The 27,144-nt window shown below is 41.5% G+C and overlaps 1 protein-coding gene and 1 long non-coding RNA gene across 2 annotated transcripts in view; one reads left to right on the forward strand and one right to left on the reverse strand.

Annotated features, from left to right (window-relative positions):
* The window catches only part of MKLN1 (muskelin 1), a 396,930-nt gene that overhangs the window by 316,745 nt on the left and 53,041 nt on the right, over window positions 1–27,144 (reverse strand). The window lies entirely within an intron of this gene.
* On the forward strand, window positions 967–10,615 carry LOC126949732 (uncharacterized). The gene is made up of 3 exons (XR_007723953.1): window positions 967–1,045; window positions 9,829–9,923; window positions 10,121–10,615. It is a non-coding gene; the product is annotated as an uncharacterized LOC126949732 (long non-coding RNA).

Consider the following 27,144-nt stretch of genomic DNA (forward strand, 5'->3'; position numbering starts at 1 on the left):
GCCAGCTTGATGCACGAGTTTCTCTGGAAAGGCATTGATTTCTAGAAGCCCCCAATTTGAATCTGCTGGAGTAAGCAGCCTTCTGGCAACTGCTCGCATTCCCACATCTCAAGAGATCCACTTTATCCAGACTTGCATGGAGCAGCTCTCCAGAAGACATCCAGTTCTACTTTTAGACCTTAGCTTTGTAACCTGAGCAAACAACCCCACGGGGGCTCACCTCCAGCCGCCCTTAGGCAGTGTTTTGCTACCCAAGGCGAGCTGACCTTACACTGATGAAGACCTGCTGTCTATGGCCTAGCTAGTCACAGCGTGGTCCTCAGAAAGGCAGCATCAGCGTCACCTGGGGGCACAGAGTCTCAGTCCTCACTCCAGGGCTATTGAATCAGAATCTGTAGCTCAACAAGGTTCCCAGGTGATTTGTATGCATTTTTAAGCTTAAATAGCAGTGGTCTAAGGGACCTGCCTGAGTTGCTTTTTCCAGCAGTAGAACTCACTATGTCCTGGTCTGAAGTTGGTAGCCATCCATTTTCCACTAGCAGTCTCTACACAGATTTCTCTGCAGTGCTCCAGGGCAAGCTCTCTCTATTTTGGATGAATTCCCAACCAGTGGGTCTTATAGCAATCTGCATTTCTATTATTTGGGTGGTCACACAAGTAGATAGCACAGCCTCCCACTAGCCTAAACCATACCCATTCCCCTCCAACTCATTTTGTTCTCCTTATTCCCACAGCTGTAGTGTTACAATGATCATAAATTATTGTTAAAGAAGAAAATTACCAAAAGAAAAAAAAATAGTCTCTATAAACCTGCATAGTTTAGAGCTAAAGAATATGTTAAAATTTTCCATCATGGAAATTTCCCAGCTACTGGGCTCTTTAGATTTTTTTTTTTTTTTTTTTTTTTTTTTTTTTTTTTTTTTTTTTTTCAGAGCTGCAAGCAAAGAATGGAAATTTCCAATTGCAGCATCAAGGGCTGCTGTTCTGCTGACTGTCTTGCTCAGCCGGGGTCATCTGCTTCTCTAAGACATCAAGGAATGCCAAGGTAGGTCTGAGAGAAAACATATACTTCCTCTGCAGGAAGGAAGGAATGCCCTGATGCTTTCTCCAACTTGTAATTAGGGGAGGGGCAGGAGAGTTGACATCCCCCGCTCCATCCACCTGGATGTGGATTTTGTTGTTACCACCTATCAGCGGCTTATCCTACTTGACATCTTTCCAGTGGCAGCTGGCTGGCAGGTTTTCCGTTTTTTAAGAAATCCTTAAGGTGGTGGGGGATCCAGAGAGAGGGAGGGAACCAACATTTTTGAGGTCTAGTCCTCTAAGCAACCCACCAGGTATTTTATATATGTTATGTCATTTAGCCTTGTCACACTTAGCCTTCATTACATTTAACCTTGTGACCCACCCAAGGTTAACTTCTGATTTTCTGCACTCAAATTTTGGAAGCATCATTTGTTCTTCCTAAGACAGCCCTATTGCCCCCAGCCCTCCTAGAAACCAGTTATCTTCAAGCATCCTGAAGGTTTTGTTTCTACCTCCTCAACAACATCAACAGCTCTGTTCCTTCTCATTATATCTAAGTTGAAAGATATTTCCATTCACAGCTGGTCCTGATGTCTGAGTCAACAGGCGTCTAATAGTTCCCTAAATTCCGTCGTGTACCTCCCCACTCACTACTGCTATTACTACAGAAGTATGGTGGCAGCTCCACGAAGTTTGAGTATAAAGGCATTGGCGTCTTGCAAACAAAGCTAAGGACCCTGACTGGCTCTGGGCCAGAAAGAACATTCTCATACCTAGGCTGGGTGGGTTTGTCTGGGTGGTTTGGGAGTTTTGCTTTTTTTGTTTGTTTTTTAATATAAAAGACCTTTAGGGGGATTCTGAAATACTGTAAGAAGCAAGAGCTATCTATGTTTACTCTCTTCTTACAGACAGCCGTATCATACCAGGAAAAGAATTGCTAAGGAGGTCTTCTGACCTCACTGTTGCTATTTATACATAACATCATTTATTGAGACAAGTTTGGTAATAGTGAAGATTTTCTAGCAATAAATTTTTTTAAAAATCATTACATGGCTAGTGAGTTAAAAAAATTCTCCCATATCTGTCATTTCAATCACATCCATATCCATAGATAGTGATATGATCTTTGAATACAGTGATCAATTTTACCACCACCCAATGATGAAAGTGGAGGCAAACGGGAATCAGTCAGAATACTGTAGGTCTGTTTAGGCTTTAGTCTCAAAAGCTGATGTTTAGTTGAGTTATTGCTTACATCTGTGACAATGGTTTTCCATATCCGTTTAACCCATTACAACTGAGTCTGATTCCCTGGTGAAATTCATCAAGTGGAATTTGAATATGAGTCTGGGTCTCATGTGATATGCACACATTTCCAACAGGCTTCTTTCCACCCCTCCTCTGTATCTGTCATTAGCCAGAAGACAGTGGTCCTCTGAGTTGAAGACACTGATGATTCATATCTGTGGGTGGGGCCGAATAGACTGATGTATTCAGACCACAGAGATGACTTTTAAAATTCTGTGGTTGGAATACACGCTGTTTTAGATGATGATTGATTGTTTGTGATTTCAAACATGGCCTCAATTCTGTCCCTCCTGTTTCCCTGCCCCTTGCAATGTGACTCTGCAGCTCCTCCCATCAAGAGCTGGAGTCTGTTTCCACATTCCTTGAGTCTGGGCCTGCCTTTTGGCTGGCTTTGGCCACTATAATGTAATTGAAATAATGGTGTTCCCATTCCAAGCCTAAGCCTCAAGTGTGTGCCTCGGCTCTCTCCTGAAACCTGCCACTGCTGTGTGAACAAGTCCAGGCTAGCCTGCTGGAGGATGCGACATCCTGTGGAGTCGAGATGAGCCACTCCAGCTGAAGCCATTTTAGACCAGCCAGCTCCAAGCAAACACATGAGCTGATCACAAATGTGTGAGCAAGCCCACCACAATCAGCTGGGCCCAGCCCAGATCAGCAGAACCTCTCAGCCAATTCACAGACTCAAGAAATAGTGACTGCTAGCTGTTGTATGCCATGTAATTTTAAGATGGTTTGTTATAAAGTAACAGGTAACTAATACAGATGACCAATTATCTTCTCCCCCCGCCCCCCGTGGCTAGGAAGCTCAGAGCCAAATTCCAAAGCCAATCGTAGAAACTATACTTATTTATTTATTCATGTTTATTGCATACTTTATGGGTGACATATGTACAATCTTCTCTCTCCTTAATGGTGAATTTTTAAAATTCGATAATCTATTGTTTACCACATTGACTCTAAACCAACTGAATACCTTGTTTTAAATATTTAGGTGGTTGTTATTTATCAGATTAGAAGAGATGAATCTAGAGTGAGGATTGGCAAACACTCACTTTCTTTCTCTTTGTTTTGAGCCACAGTCTCACTCTGTCACCCAGGCTGGGGTGCAGTGGTGCAATCTTGGCTCACTGCAACCTCCACCTTCTGGGTTCAAGAAATTTTCCTGCCTCAGCCTCCCAAGTAGCTGGGACTACAAGCATGCACCACCATGCCTGGCTACTTTTTTTGCATGTACTTTTAGTAGAGACGGGGTTTCGTCCTGTCGGCCAGGGTGGCCTCGAACTCCTGGACTCTGGTCTCGAAATCCTGGACTCAAGTGATCCCCCCACCTCAGCCTCCCAAAGTGCTGAGGTTACAGGCATGAGCCACCACACCCAGCGTAGGACTGGCAAACACTTTCTGTAAAGGGCCAGCCAGAAAATATTTTAGGCTTTGCAGTCTGTATAGTCTCTGTCACAACTACCTAACTCTGCTGTTATAGCACTAAAGCAGCCATAGACAATCTGTATACAAATGAGCATGGCTGTATTCCAATGAAACTTAATTACAAAAACAGGTGGTGGATCAGATTTGGCCCTCAGGCCATAGTTTGCTGACCTCTGGTCTAGAGCAATATGTACTATGCAAAAACATCTTCACCTACACTACAGTCTCCTCAACTTTATTGTAATTTATCTCAGTTGTTTTGAAAAAAAAAAAAAAAACAGACAAATGAGGTGAATTTACTTCCTCTAGCAGAGGACAAGAAGAGGCTGACCGTGCGGTAGGAAACTATACAGCATTTGTACCAGGGAAAGTATGACACTGAACAAATCCCCTGGCCACTTTGTCCATGACTGCTTATTTAGTTTAATGCTGAAGGCCAGACTAACACAAGCAATGTCTCATTTGTTTTGTTTCATCCCACAGCTTCTAATCTCAAATACTCATTTAACAAATGCATGCTGGATGTCACAATAAGGATGGCGCTCCAGTCCTCCTTGCCTACTCGGAGTTCCCTGAATGTATTGTGCTATTTCACGCCTCTCTAACTCTGCACACAATGTTCCTTCTGCCTGGAACACACTTAGCCCTCTTCTCTTACTGGCTGACGCCTACACGCTGATCAAAACTAAGCTCAATGATACTGCCTCTTGGAAGACTTCCCTGAGTGCACTTCTACCTCCTCACCCTCAACCTTCAGCCCGCACACTCAATCTCAGCATTTATTCTACTAAACTCATAATGAAGATAGCTAATGCTTATATGGTACCAGGCACTCACTATGGGCCAGGCACAGTTCTATCCTGTCATTTCATTGAAATTATTGGTATGCTTGCCTGTTTCCACAAGACAATGGTACATTCAGAAACATTTATTGAGTACTTTGTAACTGGTATGCTAGGCAAAGTAAATAAAACAGTAACTTACAGACCATAAGCCCACTGAGGGAACCTACTGCATGTTATTTGTCTTTACCTCTCAATACCTAGCAGTGTCCAGAGCAAAGGTTTTGTTTTAATTTTTTTTTTTTCAATCACTGCAGCCGTGATCTCCTGGTCTCAAGCAATCCTCCCACGTCGGCCTCCTGAGTAGCTGGGGCTACAGGCGTGTGCTACCACGCCCAGCTCATTTTTTAAATTATTTTTTATAGAGACAGTGTCTTGCTATGTTGCCCAGGCTGGTCTTAAACTCCTGGCCTCAAGCAATCTTCCCACTTTGGCCTCCCAAACTGCTGGGATTACTGGCATGAGCTACCCATACGTGGTCAGAACAGAGGTTTTTGTTTGTTTGTTTGTTTGTTTGTTTTTGAGCCGGAGTCTCACTCTGTCACCCAGGCTGGAGTGCAGTGACATGATTTCGGCTCGCTGCAACCTCCACCTTCTGGGTTCAAGTGATTCTCCTGTCTCAGCCTCCTGATAGCTGGGATTACAAGCATGTGCTACCATGCCCAGCTAATTTTTGTTTTTTAGTAAAGACGGGGTTTCACCATGTTGGCCAGGATGGTCTCAATCTCTTGACTTTGTGATCTGCCCGCCTCGGCCTCCCAAAGTGCTGGGATTACAGGCGTGCACCACCACACCCGGCCCGCAGAAGTTTTAAATTAATATGAGACGAACAAATGAAAATACCACTTATATGGTACAAAATATGTGCTAGGCCATGTTCTAAGCTCTTTACATCTCTAAGCCTCAAGACAACTTTATGGGGTTGCTGGTATAATTATCACCATTTCACACACGGGAATTGAAGGCATGGAGAATTTTTAGGTAATTTTCCTAAGGTCACAGAGCTAGTATGTGATAGCTGGTTCCAGAATCTATGCTCACAACCCCTGGATGAAATGAAAGCTTGGGTGACTCAGCATAAATCCATTTCTACTCCTGGGAGAGTCATTTTTTCTTTTTTTTTTCGAGACGGAGTCTCGCTCTGTTGCCCAGGCTGGAGTGCAGCGGTGCGATCTCAACTCACTGCAACCTCCGCCTCCCAGGTTCAAGCGATTCTCCAACCTCAGCCTCCTGAGTAGCTGGGATTACAGGCATGTGCCACCATGTCTGGTTAAGTTTTTTTTTTTGTACTTTCAGTAGAGATGGGATTTCACCGTGTTGGCCAGACTGGTCTCAAACTCCTGACCTCAGGTGATCCACTCACCTCAGCCTCCTAAAGTGCCGGGATTACGAGCGTGAGCCATCGTGCCCAGCCCCTAGGGAAGGTAATTTAAAAGATGCATCTTTGAGAACATAGATTGTCCAGTGGTACCAGTCACGTGCTTAAGCTTAGGCGTCAGAGAATTTGTTCACATCTGGTCTCAAGGGCGTGATGTAAGTGAGTGATATTGGTAGTGGCATTGACAGTACCTGCAAGGTGCAGGCTTACATTTACAAAGCATTATGGTTGCATTCTGAACTCTGATCTGATTTCTTCCGTCACCCTGTCTTCCTCTCGGAAGCATCAATGCTCGGGCAACTCCAGCACAGTTTCTGCCAGCATGTCTCTGCCATGTTGACTCTTCCCTGACGGCAGGCAGGTTCTACAGTAGATCCATCCGTGTTGGCCTATTCCCTTGGACACGTCGGCAAATTAGCATTTTGGAGAAGACTACACGGAAACATCCATAATACTGGTGAACCTGGCTGGGCGTGTGCATCTTTAAAAATGTATTGCTAGGTGGGCATGGTGGCTCATGCCTGTGATCCCAGCACTTTGGAGGCCAAGGCAGGCAGATCACCTGAGATCAGGAGTTCGAGACTAGCCTGGCCAACATGGTGAAACCCCGTCTTTACTAAAATTACCAAAAAAAAAAAAAAAAAAAAAAATAGCTGCATGTGGTGGCAGGCACCTGTAATTCCAGCTACTCGGGAGGCTGAGACAGGTGAATTGCTTGAACCCGGGAGGTGGAGGTTGTAGTAAACCGAGACCATGCCATTGCACTCCGGCCTGGGCAACAAGAACGAAACTCCATCTCACAAAAAAAAAAAAAAAAAAAAGCATCACTGCCAGTCATTTATAGAAGGCTTTGGAGTTCCCATGGGGCCTTGCAAGCAACATGCCACTCAGCAGGGAAGATAAAGACAGGGAGAGACAGTGACTGGCCTGCAGCTGTCTCTAAGGACAGGCTTGCTCTGCTGAAAAAAACAAAGAACAGATATTTGGAATAGAATTTTGCATCTGAAACAAATATGGATTTGGATAATTTTAGGTTTGAGCATTAAGACATTAGAAAATAAAGCCAGGCACAGTGGTGCACACCTATAGTCCCTGCTACTAGGGGGGCGGAGTTGGGAGGATTGCTTGAGCCCAGGAGTTTGATGCTGTAATGCCCTGTGATCGTGCCTGTGAATAGCCACATAGTGTGACCCCGTCTCTAAAAAAAACCTAAAAAAAGAAAGAAAAGTGATCACAGAGTCCCTGCAGACACTTGAAGTCTATGGTCTGTCTGAGTAGAGAACAAATGTGTCCATTCTCCCACCTCAAGGCAGCTTAAAAAAAAAAAAATGTAACCTTTCTTCTTTACTCCCTTTGTAAATTAGGTAACTAGGAGGAGGTGAACAGTCAATTTCCTCAGTGGCTTCCACTGATGGTTTAGAGGACCCAACGAGGTACCAGGGCCAGGACTGGTTCCCACAAGCTTCCCGTTCTCAGTCTGGGGCACAACAGAGGCTAAAAAGAATTCAAAGATTCAAGAATTGGCTCTTAGAAGCAACCATGTGTCACCATAGAGCTGGGCAAGATTGTGCTTGTTGACTTTTCTCCTAGTCAAGAATTAACCCTGAGACTTCTCTAGGAAGACATTGATTGCCTGGCTGGAAAACATTGCTTGCCTGGCTGGAAAACTTCAGAAACATTGAGTTGACCACTATTCTCAGGTACCTGTACATACATTTTTCAGGGCATTGGGTAGAATTTACAGCATCTTATTTTCCAATTAAAATAATCTGTTACTGCATTTGTAGTCTGTTTCATATGGTTTAACATTTAATAATTCTCTGTTGCTTTTATTACGAAAACTTGCATTCTCTCATCTAGAGCAGAATCTCCCTGAGGGCAAGATTTATGCCTTCACTTCTTTGGACTCCTCCACAGGACCAAATGAAGGAGTACAATGGTGGGTGGTCACGAGGGAATGATTACAGGACATAGTATTTGGAGACCTGGGCAGTTCCAGTGCTCCTCACCCCCCGTCAAGCTGAGTATAGGTCCTCAGAAAGCACTTAAGTCTCAGAGTTGCCATTTCCTCATTTTCAGATTGCCTCTCTTACCTTACCGGTTGTTGGGAGGATCAAATAAGATAATGTCTGTGAAAGTATTTTGTGAACCAAGATCTGCTAGCTACTGAAATGTAAGAAGTCATCAGAAGAGGCACTTAGGAAATATCTGATTGATTTTTAATGATAAGATATTGTCTTCCCCTTTCTCCTTTACATTCAGCTCCTTTGAGGGTGTTATTTTGCAGGATTTCACTTTATATGAGTAGCAAAACCACTCCACGTCCGCCTGATACTGTGTGGTAGGTCCCCTAGTGCATTTCACCTCATAATTACCTTAAAATTTGACTGACATTTAAGCAAACCAACCAAAAAAGTCACAAGGTATGCCATGGTCACATTGATCACAGAGGATTTGTCAAGATCAATGCATGAGTACCCCACTGGCATTTCAGAGCCTTTCTTGTGCTGCTGCGTCAGCCCACTAAAATTACACCCTAGGCAAAGATTATGTATATTTCTGTACTCCAGCACATAGTTCATACATGAGAGTGGCAGATCATTGCTCTAAGCCCAGGCCAGTGAAAAAGAAAATTAAAATGTGGCAGTATAACGGGGAATTTCACAAAAAGGTGACACTATAAAACAGACTCTTTAAATGACTCATTTATTTGTAGTCTTTATTCTCTATTTGTTCTTAGCAAAGAAGACAATCTATAGTAACAGAATTCTATATGACTCATTAGAGAAATCTTTCAAACATGGTTATTCCTTAAAATGCTTCTAGAAGATATAAGGTTTAGTCTCAGGGTTTCTTCTCACTCAACTGGAGGAAAAAATAGAGATGCTAAGGGATAAGCTAAGTTGTATATTCCAGAGATTTGTTTATATAAACTCCTGATTCCTCATCTAGTTCTTTGGGCCCAAATAACATGAAAGTAAAAATAACTAGACAGAGACAGCTTGGCTGCGGTAAGTACTGTCTTCTCTTACCGAAGCTTTTCAATTCCAGTTTTCACACGCTATTCCTGAATGCTATGGGAACCTGTTTTTCCCCAAGTTCAATCATATAGTGTCAACTGCAGGACAGGCATCCAGGTTTGAAGCATTTTGTCAACATATTGAATCCAAACCAGTTTTGAACTCTATGAACTCTATTGATGAACATATTTATGATGTTCTTTTTTTTTTTTTTTCTTTTTGAGATGGAGTTTCGCTCTGTCGCCCAGGCTGGAGTGCAACGGTGCGATCTCGGCTCACTGCAGCCTCCCCCTCCCAGGTTCCAGCAATTCTTCTGCCTTAGTTTCCCGGGTAGCTGGGATTACATGCACGCACCACTACACCGGTTAATTTTTGTATTTCTAATAGGGATGGGGGCCGGGTGTGGTGGCTCATGCCTGTAATCCTAGCACTTTGGGAGGCCAAGGCAGGTGGATCACCTGAGGTCAGGAGTTCGAGACCAGCCTGATCAATATGGTGGAACCCCATCTCTACTAAAAATACAAAAATTAGCTGGGTGTGGTGGCTTGCACCTATAGTCCTAGCTACTCAGGAGGCTGAGACAGGAGAACTGCTTGAACCCGGGAGGTGGAGGGTGCAGTGAGCTGAGATTGTGCCACTGGACTCCAGACTGGGTGACAGAACGAGACTCCATCTCAAAAAAATAAAAAATAAAAATAAAAAAACCAAATAGAGATGAGGTTTCACCATGTTGGCCAGGCTGGTCTCAAACTCCTGCCTCAGCCTCTTGAGTTGCTGGGACTAAATGTGTGCGCCATCAAGTCCAGTTAATTTTTTTTCTTTTTGTTAGGGATGGAATCTCCCTATGTTGCCCAGGCTGGTCTCAAACTCCTGGCTTCACATGATCCTCCTGCCTTGGCCTCCCAAAATGCTGAGATTACAGGGGTGAGTCACTGTGCCTGGTCTGAAGCCTCATTTTTAATAGATGTTAGTAGCTAGTAACATTAAAGTCATACTAAATACCAATACATTTTAATGTTTAAACCTGATAACATGCTTATGCATATATAGTTTTCTATAATAATTTTATTTTCATCAGATGCTTTTCTTTCTTACTCTCAAATCTCTCCCACTTCTTCTAGGGCTGATGTGAGGCCAAGACTCTTTCATAATCAATACTGGAGAGAAAATACCTAAGAGGAGGAGGAAGTGGTGGATTTAACATTAATTATTATCTTCCTATGACACCATGATCTCCTCCCTTTGCTTGAAAAGTTGCAGGAAAATAATGGTGATGGGAAGGGGAAAACATCCAACTGCAGAATTGATTATTTGTCCATTTACCCCCAAAATATATGGTGAGTGGCAGGCATGTAAGGGTGTCACTGTACTCTTGATATTGAGGGAGAGCATGAGGGGCAAATATTATAACACAAATGTTTCAAGATGGAGAGTTTCTTGTACATACTAAGTCATTTATTTATTATATATATAAATAAACATTTTTGTAGAGTACAAATAGCTTTCTGTATGGAATTATTCTAAGATTTATCAAAATGTATACCAGTTTGTAACCAAATCATTCCCATAAGGGATCTAAAATACTAATTTTAAGAAAGAAATAAATTAGAATGACATTGAGTAGAAGTTATACAGCTTTCTTTTTCTTTTTCTTTTTTTTTTTTTTGAGACTAAGTCTCACTCTGTTGCCCAGGCTGGAGTGCAGTGGTACGATCTTAGCTCACTGCAACTTCCACCTCTCAGGGTCAAGTGATTCTCCTCCTCAGTCTCCTGAGTAGCTGGGATTATAGGCACCCGCCACCACCCCCAGCTAATTTTTTGTATTTTTAGTAGAGATAGGGTTTCACCATGTTGGCCAGGCTGGTCTTGAACTCCTGACCTCAGGTGATCCACCTGCCTTGGTCTCCCAAAGTGCTGGGATTACAGGCGTGAGCCACTGTGCCCGGCCTTATACAGCTTTCATAAAACATTTGTTTCTTCTTTTATATTGTTCCTCATGGTAAAAACAGCAACATTTCTATATAAATGGTAACATTTACACCATTTGCTTCATTTTAGGATTTGTGATTGCTCTTGGGAACACGCGTCCTGCTGTAGCATGAAGGGGAAGGTATAATTTGGAGCCAGACGAAAGAAAAAAGGTTTCTTTCAGAAGCAATAGATTTATGTAAATGTAAGGATTACATACATCAGGATACATCAGAAAAGGATTAATAATTTCACCAGGTAGTCTAGAGCTACATTTCATATGCGAGTTCTTCACAGAGCTATGACAAACTTTGTAGAACTCAAGTCTTCCATGGAAAAAAGGTCATAAAAAGTCTTTTGGCTGGGCGTGATGGCTCATGCCTGTAATCCCAACACTTCAAGAGGCTGAGGCGGAAGGATTACTTGAGACCAGGAGTTCAAACTGCTGCGAGCTATGGTTGTGCCACTGTACTCCAGCCTGGATGACAGAGCAAGACCTTGTCTCTAAAACATAAAAAATAAATGTTAAAAATAATAGAACCAGCCAGGTGCGGTGGCTTACGCCTATAATCCCAGCATTTTGGGAGGCCAAGGCGGGTGGATTACAAGGACAGGAGATCAAGACCATCCTGGCTACCATGGTGAAATCCCATCTCTACTAAAAATACAAAAAATTGGCTGGGTGTGGTGGCGGGCACCTGTAGTCCCAGCTACTCAGGAGGCTGAGGCAGGAGAATCGCTTGAACCCAGGAGGCAGAGGTTGCAGTGAGCCGAGATGGCGCCACTGTACTCCAGCCTGGTGACAGAACAAGACTCCATCTCAAAACAACAACAAAATAATAATAATAATAATAATGTCTCTTTTAAAAACCAAATGCAATGGAGATAGCAAGCCACAAAGTGTATTACAGTATTAGTCATAATTATTTGCCTTATCACTCTTGATAGCTTATTTTGCATTCAGTAGAGTTAGAGAAGTGTATGGATGAATACTGATCATAATTCTTCTCCGCGTGGACTTTAGAATTTCAGGATAACAGCTGGCCTTCTTGCTTCAATAGGTAGACCCTGAAAGGAATCTGGGAAGTGCCGGCCATAGCAGCTCCATCAAGACAGGGCTCATTTCCAGCCCTGCTTCACTGAGTAGCGAGATATTTGTTGCCATCTAAGTGTGATGTTGAAGGAAGTGAGGAAAATAATCTTCCTTAATTATTACATGGTGCCCATGACCTTATTTATTATTTCACTAGTAAAGAAATAAATTGTATTTCTTCTTCAACATATTCACAGTGAACCTCTGAGATACAGGAATATGCTTATTCAGTCAAGAAAGGTATTTATTTATATAAGAGAAGCAAGCGCTTCAGAAGAAAACTTTCTCGTTAACAGCAGAAGGAAATACTTTTTTTTTTTTTTTTTTTTTTTTTTTGAGACGGAGTCTTGCTCTGTCACCCAGGCTGGAGTGCAGTGGCCGGGTCTCAGCTCACTGCAAGCTCCGCCTCCCGGGTTTACACCATTCTCCTGCCTCAGCCTCCCGAGTAGCTGGGACTACAGGCGCCCGCCACCGCGCCCGGCTAGTTTTTTGTATTTTTAGTAGAGACGGGGTTTCACCGTGTTAGCCAGGATGGTCTCGATCTCCTGACCTCGTGATCCGCCCGCCTCGGCCTCCCAAAGTGCTGGGATTACAGGCTTGAGCCACCGCGCCCGGCCGGAAATACTTTTTATAAATGATCAAGCCAGTAAGTCTAAGGAAAGGGGGGGGAAGGAAACAATAATGAAGTATAATACATAGTAAAAATAAAATAGAAAGAATAAAAAATATCAAGTACCACTGAAAAACGTGAACGAGTTGAATCTCTGTCAAAAGACAAACTTTTAGATTGGGCTAAAACAAAATTAAGCTATGTCTGAGGAATTCACGTCTAAGAAAGTGACTATGAAAGTTTGCAAATAAATGACTGGGCAGATATATGTCAGGCAACTCCAAAAGCAGGAGTGTTCAACCTGAGAATGCTGATTGCCAAAAATAACAACAAAAAAGGAAAAAAGCAAAACAAACAAAAGCAGGAGTGCCAATATGAACAAATTCAAGGCCAGAAGCATTAAACAGGAACAAGAGACTGGAACGATTGAACAGACTGTGGCGAAGATTGCTAGATGCTTATACAATGTCCATTCCTCTTCATCCTTGCTAACAAAACTTCAATTTAATTTGGAGCAGCAGTGTGTCCACATTTTTTTTTAAGTTAATTTTTCCATCTCCTTTTATAGTAACGGGTAGACAATAAATTGTAGGTGGCTCATGCCTGTAATCCCAGCACTTTGGGAGGCCGAGGCGGGCAGATCACCTGAGGTCAGGAGTTTGAGACCAGCCTGGCCAACATGGTGAAACCCTGTCTCTACTAAAAATTTTTTTAAAAAATTTAAAAAAAATGGCTGGGCATGTGGCAGGTGCCTGTAATCCCAGCTACTCAGGAGGCTCAGGCAGGAGAATAGCTTGAACCCAGAAGGCAAAGGTTGCAATGAGCTGAGATAACGCCATTGCACTTCAGCCTGGGTGACAAGAGGGAAACTCCATCTCAGAAAACAAAAAAGAGTAAGTTGTAAGCAGAAGTTAGTGGATGGGGCCTACTGAAATCTAACTCACCTGGATTACTCATTTTTACTCTTTTTCCTCCTTCCTGTCTGGAATATGTATGTGATGGCTAGAGCTGCAGGAGCCATCTTGCAACCATGACTTGAAATATGGGTGCCACACACTAAAGGTGACAGAGTAGGAAGACAGAAGTAGCTTGCATTCCAGATGACCACAGAGGTACTATTCCAGTCCTGGACTTCCTACCTCCAAACATCTTTTATATGAGACAAACACAGCTTCATGTACTTAAGCCACTACGATGTGGGTATCCTTTTTTATGCAGCCAGCCCAATTTCCTGTGATATGAATAGAAACATGACAAAGATACACGAGTTATCAGCTATTATGCACTAAAAAACAGTGCAAAATAAAAATCAAAAGACAAGGAGCATTTGATGAAATTATAACCATAGTGGTAGATTTTAATACATCCCTTTCAGAATTTGATAGAACATGAAGTCGAAAACAAGCAAGAATATAGACAACTATAATGATATCATCAAAGGCTTATTATATACACATATATAAGAGTGTATGTGATTAGTAAACAGCATAAAAACCACATATATATCTTGCAAAAAGGGAATATGCAATCTTTTTTTTTTGAGATGGAGTCTCGCTCTGTCACCCAGGCTGGAGTGCAGTGGCGCAATCTTGGCTCACTGTAACCTCTGCCTCCCAGGTTCAAGCGATTCTTCTGCCTCAGCCTGCTGAGTAGCTGGGACTACAGGCACGCGCCACCATGTCTGGCTTTTTTTTTTTTTTTTTTTTTGTATTTTTAGATGGGGTTTTACTATTGGCCTGGCTGGTCTCAAACTCCTGACCTCGTGATCCGCCCTCCTTGGCCTCCCAACGTGCTGGGATGACAGGCATGAGCCACTGCGCCCGGCCCAATCTTTTTATATGTGTATGGAACATTTAAAAATCAATCACATATGTGACCATAAAAGATTGTGTAGGGTACACAAGAAAGACATTGGAAACAGTCTGTTCTACAGCTTGCTGGCCAAGTGACCTTGTGCAAGTTATTTAACCTTTCTGGGCTTTGTTTCTTTGGAGAGTGGAGATCATAATAGCCAGAATTTTAATCTTTTATCATTATTACTGTCCCTCCCAGCCTAGCATTTTCCAGCCTGAGGTCCATTTACCTACATGAAGCTGCTAGTGCCACATGTCACTAGCTCTATGTAGAAGCCGTCGATGACTGTCACTGTTTCCCATTGGAGGGTCAACAGCAGGCTAGAAGGTTAGCTTTTCTCAAATGGGCCTCAACTGAACAGTGAACACAGGGCTGTCTACTACAGAATTCAAGAGCAGCAAAAGAATGTTAAATGGATGAATTGTTATTTGCAGGAAAAGAAACGGGCACCATGTTTCCAATTATTCTTCATTTCAGACAGCGACTCGCTGTTTCCATTGGCCGGCACAGTAGCTGAATGGGGAACACTATGGAGTAAACCTGCTGAAGAAGGATGAATGTGCGCCAGTGAATTTTTTTGACACAGTCCTAGCTTTATTTTTGCTTATTGCTGGCAAGTTAATGAGAAAGTCAATATAAAACAATTGACAAAAACTTTGTAAATAAGGCTTAAAAGACAAGAAATCTTTATAGCTCCCCAAAAGATAAACTTTTTGTACCAACAAGAGTCATTGCAACATAAGACAGAACTTCCAAATTTAGCTGTTGGTTAAAAAAAGGAAAACAATAGTATAAATCTTTTTAAAAACCCACAAAATAAAATATTTTTATTGTCAAAAAAGCAAAATATTAAAGCACATGAAATATTTAAAAATACATAAAGAAAAGATAGATTTCCATAAATAAGTACTTCAATACATAAAAATATGTGAATCTGTTAAGAATACCATTAATTGCATATTTTAGGAAATTATTAGTTTGCATAAATTAAAAATATATAGGATATGTTACAAATTACAAATATTCAATGTTTTGATAAAATAAACTTTAATAAAAAATATTAACTTCAAAGTTTATCCCGGAACTTAGAGGGAAGGCAGAAATGAACTGAATATAGTAAGTTCCTCAATTCATTTTAGGTCACAAACCAGGGATAAAATAATCAATGTCAGTGGGGAGTAAATGGGGTATTTGTTCCTTTGCTTTTGGAGATCTGTAATAGCATCATCAGAGTAATATTTGTATTTTTTTTTTTTTTTTTTGAGAGGGAGTCTCACTCTGTTGTCCAGGCTGGAGTGCAATGGCACGATCTTGGCTCACCGCAACCTCCGCCTCCCGGGTTCTAGTGATTCTACTGCCTCAGACTCCAGAGTAGCTGGGACCACAGGCATGTGCCACCACACCCAACTAAATTTTGTATTTTTAGTAGAGACGGGGTTTCACCATATTGGCCAGGCTGGTCTCAAACTCCTGACCTTGTGATCCACCTGCCTCTGCCTCCCAAAGTGCTAGGATTACAGGCATGAGCCACCGCGCCTGACCTGTTTGTATTTTTATATGTTTAATCTCAAACATGTTGACATACCAAAAGAGAAATGGGAGTTATTTGGGTGTCCAAAATCTTTCCTAACTCTCTAGATGTTCCTATTTTTTCTTAGCATTATTTTAGGGCATTAATTCTTCGACAATACCTACTCCTTCCTCTTTTTTTTCTCTTTTTTTGAGACAGAGTCTTGCACTGTTGCCCAGGCTGGAGTGCAGTGGTGCGATCTCGGCTCACTGCAAGCTCTACCTCCTGGGTTCACACCATTCTCCTGCCTCAGCCTCCTGAGTAGCTGTGACTACAGGTGCCCGACACCATGCCCAGCTAATTTTTTGTACTTTTAGTAGAGATGGGGTTTCACAGTGTTAGCCAGGATGGTTACAAACTCCTGACCTCGTGATCGGCCTCCCAAAGTGCTGGGATTACAGGCATGAGCCACTGCGCCTGGCCTACTCCTTCCTCTCTTTTAAAAAATGTTGTGTGATTACAAAATTGGCTCTCATCTTTCTGCTTAGAATCACCTAACTTCTGTACTCATAAATATTCTTTCCCTGTCTTTGCTTAAGCTATTGTCAATCACAGAAGCTCCATCTTTTCATATGTGGGAGAACATCAAAATCAGGAAGAAGTTTCTTCCACCTACTCTATCTGTCTGTCTGTCCATCTATCTGTATCTATCTATCCATCCATTCTATCTCTCTATCTATCTGTCCATCCATTCTATCTATCTATCTATCTAGCTATCGTCTATCATCTATCTATCTATCTATCTATCTATCTATCTATCTATCTATCTATCTATCTATCTATCTATCCATCCATCTATCCATCCATCCATCCACCCTATCCATCCATCTATCTATCTATCTATCTATCTATCTATCTATCTATCTATCTATCTATCCATCCATCCATCCATCCACCCACCCACCCACCCACCCATCCATCTGCCTATCTATGTATCCATCCACCCACCCTATCTATCTATCTATCTATCTATCTATCTATCTATCTATCTACCAGTTATCAGGGAGGGAGACAACTGGGGAAGAGAGACAGAGAACAGACTTGTCCTGTCTGGATTGTACTGGAAACTTAGAGTCTGTACTTGCTCTTCTTCTGTAACTCTACTCAAGAGTGCAATATTGTCAGAACGAAATGAATTATTTTAATTCAACTTGGCAGGTAGCAGTAAATATTTACCGGTTTGAATTATCAATTCTCATCAAGATTGGTACTGAGAACTATATGAAAACAATTAGAAGATTTTTCTTAAAGGATCATTTTTTATTCCAAAATTTGTGATTGTAAAATGTGTATGCGTCTGTTTAATCATGTCAGGCACAGGATCATCTTGTATTCCTGCCTTCTCCCAACACGTGGAGGTCAGATGCCTCGTGCTGCCCTCACCTCATGTCGGGAAGAGATACCACAAAGTAATTTTGTAGGATAAAGAAGGATTAAGAAGAGAAAACGGGTTCTGAAGAAAATGCAACACACGAAATCAGGAATCTCCCTTTCCCTGGAACTTTCAAAGCCTTTTAAAATCTATCTTGTCCCCGTTATTTGTTTTCCCATCACCAGGCAAGAAAATTCAGTTTTTCCGATTAAGAGTGCCATCTGTGTCTCTGAAAAAGGACACATATTGTGGAATGAGAAGGAAATGGTGGAGTGAGGGATAAATGGGGATCAAAAGTCTTTAAGGTCTGGAGAAGCAAAGTAAAACCTGAAAACTCAATTCAATTGTCAGTTTCTTCCTCCAGTAGCACTTCTGGTTACAAGAAAATCTGTAGTAAATGAAGACTATGTTGTTTTGTTTTGTTTTATTTTGTTGTTTTGATTTGTTTTTTTAATTCAGCTCCTACAGGAGAAGACTGTTTTTGTTTTCGTTTCTTAAGCTGCTTCTTGTGGAGCAGCACTGAGTCAGCTGAAAACTATGTTTCTGTGTGTGTTTTTTTGTTTATTTGTTTGAGATGGACTCTTGCTTTGTCACCCAGGTTGGAGTGCAATGGCACAATCTTGGCTCACTGCAACCTCCACCTCCTGGGTTCAAGCAATTCTCCTGCCTCAGCCTCCCAAGTAGCTGGGATTGCAGGCGTGCACCACCACACTCGGCTAATTTTTGTATTTTTAGTAGAAATGGGGTTTCACCATCTTGGCCAGGCTGGCCTCAAACTCCTGACCTCAGATGATCCACCCACCTTGGCCTCCCAAAGTGCTGGGATTACAGGCGTGAGCCACCACGCCAGGCCAAGACTATGTTTTTATAAACTTAACTTGCATTATCATTCTAGGACTCTGATATGTCCCTCTTCCACTTGTTGGTCAATAAAAAAAATTCATCTCACTCATAATCCAATCATTTCACATGAGTCAGAATGCATGACTGAGTCAAGGTTCAACTAGCTGTAGTATTTTTCCTCTCATTAGATTTAATATTTCCTCCAAGATGGGCTTGTAGGTCAGGTATTTCCTCACTCCCCGATAGCTACAGATTTTTGTTGTGTCTGTTGTATGAATGTGTGTGTGTGTGTTTGTATATACAAAATATGATGTATATATAAGTATTTGAATAGTGTTACAAATGCAAATTTAAAGAAAATATTGATTTTTGTCAGTTCATTCAATGAAAGCACATTCACTAATGCAAATCTCATGTTACAGAATCCACCTGATTTTCATTTTTTTAAATCAAGTAATTTTTACTCAACTTTTACAAATTTGACTCAGTCATTTCTCATATGCTGGGGATCAAAATCTCCCTACTACATTTAAGTCATTCATCATAGCTGTCAAACATTACACAAAGACTTACAGTGGAATGAATACTATGGATCAAGTAGAAGTGGTTGCTCCCCAATTGCTTCTGACAGCATTTCTATTTTCAGTGTTTCCTGAAATGCCCAACAACAGGTTTGTATACATCAGAACCTTTCTTGCTGCAGTTACTATAGGAGACAGTACAATGGCTTTGCATGGTGTACAAGAAAGGTAGATTTCAATTTCTATTCTCTAACTTTGCTAGGTCTTCAGGTATGCTCATCAATAAATTCTTGTGTGAACAGATTAACGAACTCCAGATCAACTCTTCGAAGGCTCTTCATTGCTTTGGTGGAAGGTGAAAGGCTCACACTAGGTCTTGCGTTCACAGCTCTTCTCCACCTGGCCCCAATCTAACTGCTACTATGTCCCTTCTGTGCTGGTCCCACTGGTCTCCTCATTGTTTCCCAAAATACACCCTGGACATTTCCACCTTCAGGCATGTACTCAAGCTGTTCTTCTCAACTAAAATACCCTCTTTCTTTTGCTCTACAAGCCCAAGTTCTATCTGTTCTTTGTCAATGTTGTATTTCTTAATTATACCAAATAATGCATAAGTATATCCTCATTAGAAAAATATTCAAACAGGCCAGGTGCGGTGGCTCATGCCTGTAATCCCAGCACTTTGGGAGGCCGAGTCAGGTGGATTACCTGAGGTCAGGAGTTCGAGATCAGCCTGGCCAACGTGGTGAAACCCTGTCTCCACTAAAAATACAAAAAATTAGCCACCCGTGGTGGCGGATGCCTGTAATCCCAGCTACTTGGGAGGCTGAGACAGGAAATCACTTGAACCCAGGAGGGGGAGGTTGCAGTGAGCCAAGATTGCACCACTGCACTCCAGCCTTGGCTACAAAAGCAAAACTCAATCTAAATAAATAAATAAAAAATATTTAAACAATATAGAATATATGTACAGTAAAAACTGAAAGTCCCTATTAATTCTAGCCCTTCCCCTCTCCCACCTGCCAACTGTATTACCCTTCTTCCAATATGCTAGTTATCCTTCCGACCCTTTTTCACTGCATTTAATAAACCCATACAATTTTTTTTTTGCTTCGTTTTTAGGTAAGTGGCGTTACAGTATACACTCTGTCCTGTGGCTAGCTTTCTCCTCTTCAAGACCTATATTAAATTTCCCCCCTCTCCCCAGAAACCTCCCTCACCATTTCAGCATCCAATGACCTCCTCCCCATAACCCTGCCTTGGATTTCAAACACTTGGTATCCATGGTACACTACTGGCTTCTGATTCATCTCTTTATGATGTCGGGTTGTCTAACTTTTTTATGTGTGTCTTATCATTGACATGTAAAATCTTTGAGGGGAGGAATATTATCTTGCTCTTTTGCAGCGTTTAGAACTGTATAATGCCCAAAACGGGTCTTCAGCCTGATTTTCTTAAGTGAACTTTAGGTTTCCCATGTCCTGATCTAAGATGGAAAAGCTCTGCTCAATTGCAGGGAAAAATGAAAATATACTATGATGAAGTACTTCAGCGTTTTTGTGGCCTTTCCTAAGAATTCTCTCAATCTGTTGTACATGGCGGGTTTGTGGATTTCTATTAATATAAATCAGCTGAGACGTGCAGCAACTTTGTGAGGAGCCAGAGACCCCAGGCAAAAACTTTTCTTCTCTGACCTGTCAGACCAAGGACAGCTCCACGAGTGACAAACCCTCAGAGATGAAATCATCACAGACTGAAAGGGAGGTTTACAGCACAGGCTGATGTGGGAAAAGCTTGTGAGGGAAGCACCAACTAGCCAAGGGGAACTCAGTCTCTCAGACATTTCAGACTTCTAGAATTTCAGCTCTTACTGAACCAGCTTTCCAATGGAATTAGTCAATGGCATAACAGCCACAGCAATTCAAAAGGCCTTTCATTTTTCCTTTTAAATTAAAAGCTGTAAAGTCGAATCTGAAATTCCTTTAAAAAATGTTATTTTCTCAGCATCACAGAGAAGGCAAAACAGCCAATACAACACATCTGTGTTTTATGTTAAATGCTGTCTCTTGAACAAGTTACTTAATCTTTCTAGGCCTCAGTTTCTTTATCTAAAAATGACTATAACATTTGTGCCTACTTTATTGATTTCTGAGCATTAAAATGAGACAATTTAGTGCAGTATGCAGCAAAGGCTGGCTCACAGTAAATTCTCAAAATTGTTAGCTGTGATGAGGGCAATCATGTTATGATTCCTCACGTCTGTGTCAGCAGCTACAAGGGCTCTCTCTCTCTCTCTCTCTCTTTCATAAAGATAGGGTCTGCTGTGTTGCTCAACAGTGCAGTGGCATGATCATAGCTCACTATAGCCTCAAATTCCCGGGCTCAAGCGATCCTCCCACCTCAGTCTCCCAAGTATTAAGATTACAGGTGTGAACCACCGTGTCTAGGTGAAAGGGTTTTCTACGTGGGACTTTAGCCAAAGAAGGCATACAAGAACACTGTTGGGCTGTTATAATGGTGAACACTATGAACAACATTTCTTGGGAAATTCTATTTAATTCCTCCATCCCCATTACAGTGAATTTGCTTAGAATCTTTATTCAACAGACTATTGCTTGAAAATAAATGGGTTATTAAATGGAAAAATCTCTTTTTGTGAAAAATTTTCTCTAAAATCCTATTAGTCATAACTAGATAATACATTCCTTTTGACATCTTATAAGTCTGCTATTAATAATCTCAATTCTTAAGTCTAAATAACCATTTGAAAGGATCTAACTCAATTAAGAGTTTTGCTTTATCAAAAAATGTTCTATTGTCTCAAAAAAACAGCTTCCAGATCCTTCAAATGAGGCCATTAATCAAAGCAGATAAAACTAATTTTAATTACTAAATAAATACTTAGAATACTGCAGATAACCAAAGTAGTTAAAATTAACAGTTTACTGTTAATTTTACTGTAACAGTTTACAGTAAACTGTTAATTTTTTGGTCTCAAATAGTTATCGAGACACTGTGACATATGCAGAAAAAATCTGAAGCAATGAGCTGGTTAATTCAGACACTGATATTTGGGGCATCAATTGATTACAGGTTTCAGGTTGAATTATTCTGTTATTCAATTGTTTACTCCACTTAGGCAATGCCTATATAATAAGTTAACTTAGGCTATCTTAATAATTGGTGTGTGTTTGTTAGTGTATTGTCTAAGGACATAGGACTTTAGATGAGAAAATGAGGGTTTCGGCTGGACACGGTGGCTGGCTGGTGCTACAGAGAACAGCCAAGTGGGAATCCTTAATGTCTACCAATGGGGACGGGGGTAGCTAGAATGAGAAAACTAGAAGGGGGCATTAATATGGTGGCTTAGCCTTGATCCATGTACATGAAGATTATCAAGATGCATGGGGGCAAGTTGTGTGGCTTTTTTTTTTTTTTTTTTTAGCTTTTCTTGTTTCATAATTGTGTCCTTCATAATCAGGCAGACACAGCCTAAAATTATACAGGAAGAGTGGCAAAGAGGAAGGAGTCAGGAATGAGAAAGTGGAGGAATGAGATGTGGGAGGCTAATGAGCTGTAGGGCCAGCCATTGATGTCAGGATCCTCAGAACTAAAAGTAGAAGCCATCAGCCTGGAGACTCACACTTACCACTGATACCCAACAATGCCATCTAGATGGTGGTGAGTTAGTTGTAACAGTAGTTTCTTTTGAGTATTTTAAAAAATGATTATTATAAAAAATTAAATAGCACATTACAGAAAGGATATAACCTAAATACAGAAAACTGAAAGGATTTAGAAAAAATAAGTCACCAATAATTCCATTAGCCTAATGCATTTAATATCAGCATTGGGATTGATATTCTTTGGGTGTATATTTAAAGATAAGTGAAATCATACTCTATACAGTCGTGGATCCTATTATTTTAAGTATAACATTGCCTTGTAGCATTTTCCTTGTTGCTAACCAGCCTTTCATAACTATCCTTTTAACAAGTGAATAATATGTCATTAAGTAAATGAACAGTAATTTACTTAATTTACCTGTTTCTGTATATTGTTAGATGTTTAGAATCTTTCCAAGTTCTTGATATTATAAATACCACATTAGTATACATTTTTCCACGTGTTTTCTTTTCTACATTTTTTTTTTCTTTTGAGACAATCTTGCTCTGTTGCCCAGGCTGGAGTGCAGTGGCACCATCACAGCTCACTGTGGCCTCAACCTCCCAGGCTCAGGTGATCCTCTCACCTCAGCCTCCTGAGTAGCTGCGACCACAGGTATGTGCCATCATATCTGGTTAATTTTTTATATTTTATAGAGACAGAGTCTCTCCATGTTGCCCTAGGCTTGTCTTGATCTCCTAGGCTCAGGCAACCCTCCTGCCTCAGCCTCCCAAAGTGCTGAGATTATAGACAGAAGCCACCATACCTGGCCTTCTTTTCCACATTTTAGATTATCTTCTTAGGATCGACTTTCAGAATTTTCAAACCATAAAATGTTCCAGGAGATGGACATTTTATGACTCTTTATACTTACTGCCAAATTACTTTTCAAAGGGATTATAACAATGCCCAGTCCCAAGAATGGTGTAATGGTGTATGAGAGTAGCAAACCTCATCATACCCTGGGAAACAGTGGATCATTTCATTAATTTTTTTTTACAGCTTCAGTTTCCAGGTTGTGATATAAACAAGTAAACAAATAGTATGTTAGATGCTGATCAGTACAATGGAGAAGAGGAAACTGGAGAGAGGGGATGTGGCGGGGGGAGTGTTACTGTTTTATACAGGATGATCAGGAAAGGCCTTTCATAAAAGATGATATTTAGGCCGGATGCAGTGGCTCACACCTGTAATCCTAGCATTTTGGGAGGCCGTGGCAGGCAGATCACCTGAGGTCAAGAGTTTGAGATCAGCCTGGCCAACATGGTGAAATCCCATCCCGTCTCTACTAAAAATACAAAAGTAGCTGGGCATGGTGATGGGCACCTGTAATCCCAGCTATTGGGGAGGCTGAGGCAGGAGAGTCACTTGAACCCAGGAGACGGAGGTTGCAGTGAGCTGAGATTGTGCCATTGCACTCCAGCCTGGGTAACAAGAGCGAAACTGTCTCAAAAAATATATATATATATATTGAATAAGAGCCAAAAGAAGTGAGGGATAAAGGTGTAAGAACAGACTGAGGAAAGAGAGTTTCAGGCAGAGAAAACGCTAAGAAAGGCCCTAAGGCAGACCTATGTCGGACAATGTTTGGGGAACAGCAAGAAGGCCAGGGTGGCAGTGCCCAGCGAGAAGCGAGCAAGGAGGAAGATGAGCTCAGAGGGAATGTGGGCAGCCAGGCCACTGAAGGCTTTATCAGCCATTGTAAGGATGTTTGTTTTACTCTGAGTAAGATGAGAAGACATTGAAGTGTTTTTTGAGCAGAGGCAAGTCAGGAATTGGCTTGTGTTTTATATGATTATGTTAGCCGATGTGTTCGGAATGGGCTAAATGTGCTCGAAATCAAACTCAGCATCTTTCCCGGCAAACCTCCTACAGTCTCAGCATCTCCATCCTCTGACTCACCCATGCTCAAAACCACAGTCATCTTTTACATCCCAAAACCAATTGTCGCCAAGCTCTGTCAATACTACCTCCATAATGTATCTTGCATTTGCCTTCTCTGTCCATTCCCATGGCCAAAAGCCTACCATAACCATTTTCTTTTTTTTGAAATGGGGTTTCCCAGGCTGGAGTGCATGGGCATGATCACAGCTCATTGCAGCCTCGACCTCCCAGGTTCAAGCAATCCTCCCATCTCAGCCTCCTGAGTAGCTGGAACCACAGGTGCACACCGCCACTCCCAGCTAACGTTTATGTTTTTCATAGAGATGGGATTTCACCACGTTGCCCAGGCTAATCTCAAATTCCTGGGCTCAAGTGATCTGACTGCCTCGGCCTCCCAAAGTGCTGGGATTACAGGCATGAGCCACTGTGCCTAGCCCCATAACCGTTTTCTAACTTATCTCCCAGCCTTCTACCTCTCTGCTCACCCTCCTACCATCCAGTGCTGCTAGAACAATCTTCCCAGCAAAGCTGATCACTCAGGGGTCTTCGTGTTATCTTGGCTGTCTCCCTGCTCTTCACCACTCATAAGGTCCAAATTCTTCAGAATGGAATTCAAGCCCTACTACAATTTGATCTTAATCTAGTGCTCAAAACTTATCTTCCATTGTTTTATTCAGAATTAACTGTGCCTTCCTGTCTAACAAGTTCCTTGAACCAGCTCTGTACTTTATTACTGTACATCTTTGCTTACATCATCTCCACTTTCCTGCACCTTCTGTTTAAAACACCCTTCCCTTGGGCTGGGTGTGGTAGCTCACGCCTGTAATCCCAGCACTTTTGGAAGGCTGAGGCAGGCGGATCATGAAGTCAGGAGTTCAAGACCAGCCTAGCCAACATGGTGAAACCCTGTTTCTATTAAGAATACAAAAGATTAGCCAGGTATGGTAGCGTGTACCTGTAATCCCAGCTACTCAGGAGGCTGAGGCAGGAGAATCGCTTGAACCTGGGAGGTGGAGGTTGCAGTGAGTGGAGATCACGCCATTACCCTCCAGCCTGGGCAACAAGACTGAAACCCTCTCAAAAAAATCAAACCAAAACAACAACAACAACAAAACACCCTTCCCTCAAATCCCTACCCAGTAATCCTACCCACACTTCTGGGATCCCAAATATCACTTTCTTCATGAAGCCAGCCCCATTCTCCCTGACTGTAATGATGTTTTTGTTCTTCTGTGCCCCCATAAATTCTATTCCACTACTCATACATTCCGTACCATATTATACTATTGCTTTGTGAATATGCTTTCCTTCCTGCTAGGTGATAAGTTCCTTGAGAATCCGTGTCTCGTTCATTGTTGTAGCTCCTACAGCACTTATTTCAATGCCTTGAACATAGTAGGTGTCCAAGAAATGTTTGTGGAACTTAAATTCCCCAAGGCCTTGTTGCCAATTTGTTCTTGGAACAGAACTAGAATTCAGGTCATCTGATTCCCAGCTCCCTATCTCTTTCCCAATACCATTCTATCTCTCTGTCTTCTTTCTATGATTCATTGTCATCTCATCTGTATGACATTTGAAACCGCTAAGGAATTTTACAGAAGAGTGACTTAACAAAAAACAAATGCTGGAACATATTTTCCATGTAGCTATTTAAGCCAAAGTGAACCTAGTGAAGGGGCACTAAAAATTTGACCCTGAATAAAAAAATAAAAACAAACTACAAAAAAACCCCAAAAAACAAAAAACGTGGCACATATATGTCTAGAAACGTTTTAGCTTCTTAGGGTTTGATTTTTGGCTTGCATTAATCTTATAGTAGTCAAGTTGCCATGTTTCTTGGTATGCTATAAAGTTGTAGTCTGGGGGAAGAAATAAAAAACAAATAAGTGGCCGGGTGTGGTGGCACATGCCTGTAATCCTAGCACTTTGGGAGGCCGAGGCAGTCAGATTGCTTGAGGTCAAGGTTTCGAGACCAGCCTGGCTAACATAGTGAGACCGCATCTCTACCAAAAAAGATACAAAAATTAGCTGGGCATGGTGGTATGTGCCTGTAGTCCCAGCTACTTGGGAAGCTGAGTTGGGAAGGTCACTTGAGCCTAAGAAGCAGAGGTTGCAGTGAGCTTAGATCTTGCCACTGCATTCCAGCCTCAGTGACAGAGTGAGACCCTGTCTCAAGGAAAAAAAAAAACAAAAACAAAAAACAACCAAAACAAATAAGTGTATTTTTCTGTTTAAAAGCTCTTAGCAAGATTTTTAGCCCCTAATAATATAAGAGGGTTTAAACATTTGGGAACAAGGCCCTGTGGCAAAGCTTAATTTGCAATTATTCCAATCCTCCCCCTGCCTTCCCAACTTGGAAAAATAGCCCAAGGAGCTACTGTTCTAAACTGGGCATCCTCTTCGGTATTTGAAATTTAAAAAGTAAATTATACCCATGATACATGTTGTATACAAGTATAATATATGTAAAATGCAAATAAAATTGTCATAGCATTTAATAACTCATAATAGTTAGCATTAATGATATATACATGAGAATTATTTGTGAGCGAAGAACACTGATGCCCTTAGGAAAAGGAAGATTTGACCAAGTTAAAATATATATTTTAGAGAATGGTTTAATATTTTAGAGAATGGCTTAGTATTTCAGAGAATGATTTCTCTCCTTGGCAGTTTTGTCTTCCTCTCCACTGAAACTTAGAAGAGGGCAGGATTGCTGTGAAGAATGTCCTATTGAGGTTTCCACAAATTCGAATGAAATGGG

The sequence above is a fragment of the Macaca thibetana genome, chromosome 3, assembly GCF_024542745.1.
Source record: "Macaca thibetana thibetana isolate TM-01 chromosome 3, ASM2454274v1, whole genome shotgun sequence".
NCBI classification, from domain to species: domain Eukaryota; kingdom Metazoa; phylum Chordata; class Mammalia; order Primates; family Cercopithecidae; genus Macaca; species Macaca thibetana.